A 2,500-nucleotide genomic window follows, 5' to 3' on the forward strand; every position below is an offset into this window, starting at 1 on the left:
GCCCAGAAGTCCAGCAGACCAGGGATGGCAGGTGGCGGCTGGAGCAGGGTGCCATCCAAGAGGCCGCGCACGCAACGCGCACGCGACCGTCGGAAGGCATCCTGCGTTCTCGCGTACTCCCAGCGGCGCCGCTTGCGCTTCTGCGTCGGCGGCGCGGCAGGCGGCCGCTTCGATGGTTGGCGCGGCCGCTGTGTCCTGGTGATCGATCTCTCCCCTCTGGACCCGACCGACGCAAGGGCATCCGGGAGCATGCCCAGGATGACATCGGGCGGCGTGCCCCGCCCCAGACCGATGACACGATCCAGGGCAGAGAAACGCTGGGCGGAAGCGGGTAGCCCCGCCAGATGCTCCCAGATGGCGGCGTCAGTCGGCCCCTCCGGCGGCGGCCCGGTGGTGTCGGCCGCGAAGTCCTCGGCTGCGTCGACGGGCGGCGCAGCGGCCTCGCCCGCGTCAGGCAGCGGGCTCGCCGCTCCCCGGCGGGACGCCGGCTCTTCCCCCCGACCGATCTCAAGCGCCTCCATGAATTGGCGGACAAGCTGCTTGTGGGCAGCTTGCCGCCGTCGGCACTTGATTGCCTCAAGCGTTCGGTCGGGGAACATCCTGATGAGCTCTTGATTTACAAAGAAGAACCGGGCGTCCCTCTCGAGGAACAGTTCGGCCTCTGCCTTGGCGAGCGACAGGACTTCTTCCTCCGTCCACCTCGCGCGATGCCTCTCCGTGACGATCTCCGCGTTGGCGGCCGCAAGATGTTGGCGGCGGCGATGGACCCCGAGACCGTTCTTGGTTGTAAAGCTGCGGTGGCACTCACTACAGGTATACATAGCTGCAAAAGTTACAAGATTTTCGGCACGGCCGGTTGGCCGGCTAGGTGCTGGGGGAGTTGGGGTGGCACCTTCAGCGGAAGGGCCACCACTTATTCTCTGCTTACTGCCCCCAACTAAAAAAAGGGATAGTGCGAGGGGGGGCTGGTAACCCCCCCAAGCCCCTGGTGCGGTCTTCCACTCTGCGAAATCAGCGGGCCCACGAGAAGGGGAGAAGACCGCAGGAGAGGAGAGGCTAAGAGGGCTAGGCCCATGTATTGCGCATCACTCTCCCTGTAACTATAACCCAAGGAAGGCACCTCGCAGCAGCAGCACGACTACATCAAGACCGCACTTCGAGAAGCCAAGTCCGGATGCAGCCACACCGCCGCCACTTGGCCACCTTAAGAGAGTCATAGTTACTCCCGCCGTTTACCCGCGCTTGCTTGAATTTCTTCACGTTGACATTCAGAGCACTGGGCAGAAATCACATTGCGTCAACACCCGCTAGGGCCATCGCAATGCTTTGTTTTAATTAGACAGTCGGATTCCCCCAGTCCGCGCCAGTTCTGAGTTGATCGTTGAATGGCGGCCGAAGAGAATCCGCGCACCCGCGCGCCCCCGGAGGAGCACGCTAAGGCGGACGCGGCCTCGCAGCAAGGAAGATCCGTGGGAGGCCAAGGCACGGGACCGAGCTCGGATCCTGCACGCAGGTTGAAGCACCGGGGCGCGAACGCCGCGCAGGCGCGCGCATCCTGCACCGCCGGCCAGCACGAGGCCAACCAACGGCGAGAGCAGACCACGCCCGCGCTAAACGCCCGCACTTACCGGCACCCCTACGGCACTCACCTCGCCCAGGCCCGGCACGTTAGCGCTGACCCACTTCCCGACCAAGCCCGACACGCCCCGATCCTCAGAGCCAATCCTTATCCCGAAGTTACGGATCCAATTTGCCGACTTCCCTTACCTACATTATTCTATCGACTAGAGGCTCTTCACCTTGGAGACCTGCTGCGGATATGGGTACGAACCGGCGCGACACCTCCACGTGGCCCTCTCCCGGATTTTCAAGGTCCGAGGGGAAGATCGGGACACCGCCGCAACTGCGGTGCTCTTCGCGTTCCAAACCCTATCTCCCTGCTAGAGGATTCCAGGGAACTCGAACGCTCATGCAGAAAAGAAAACTCTTCCCCGATCTCCCGACGGCGTCTCCGGGTCCTTTTGGGTTACCCCGACGAGCATCTCTAAAAGAGGGGCCCGACTTGTATCGGTTCCGCTGCCGGGTTCCGGAATAGGAACCGGATTCCCTTTCGCCCAACGGGGGCCAGCACAAAGTGCATCATGCTATGACGGCCCCCATCAACATCGGATTTCTCCTAGGGCTTAGGATCGACTGACTCGTGTGCAACGGCTGTTCACACGAAACCCTTCTCCGCGTCAGCCCTCCAGGGCCTCGCTGGAGTATTTGCTACTACCACCAATATCTGCACCGACGGCGGCTCCAGGCAGGCTCACGCCCAGACCCTTCTGCGCCCACCGCCGCGACCCTCCTACTCGTCAGGGCTTCGCGGCCGGCCGCAAGGACCGGCCATGACTGCCAGACTGACGGCCGAGTATAGGCACGACGCTTCAGCGCCATCCATTTTCAGGGCTAGTTGCTTCGGCAGGTGAGTTGTTACACACTCCTTAGCGGATTCCGA

General features: G+C 62.8%; 1 pseudogene; it reads right to left on the minus strand.

The window, feature by feature from the left end:
• Positions 1 to 2,500, minus strand: part of LOC124582588 — a 7,959-nt pseudogene that overhangs the window by 3,872 nt on the left and 1,587 nt on the right.

The sequence above is a fragment of the Schistocerca americana genome, unplaced genomic scaffold, assembly GCF_021461395.2.
Source record: "Schistocerca americana isolate TAMUIC-IGC-003095 unplaced genomic scaffold, iqSchAmer2.1 HiC_scaffold_416, whole genome shotgun sequence".
NCBI lineage: Eukaryota > Metazoa > Arthropoda > Insecta > Orthoptera > Acrididae > Schistocerca > Schistocerca americana.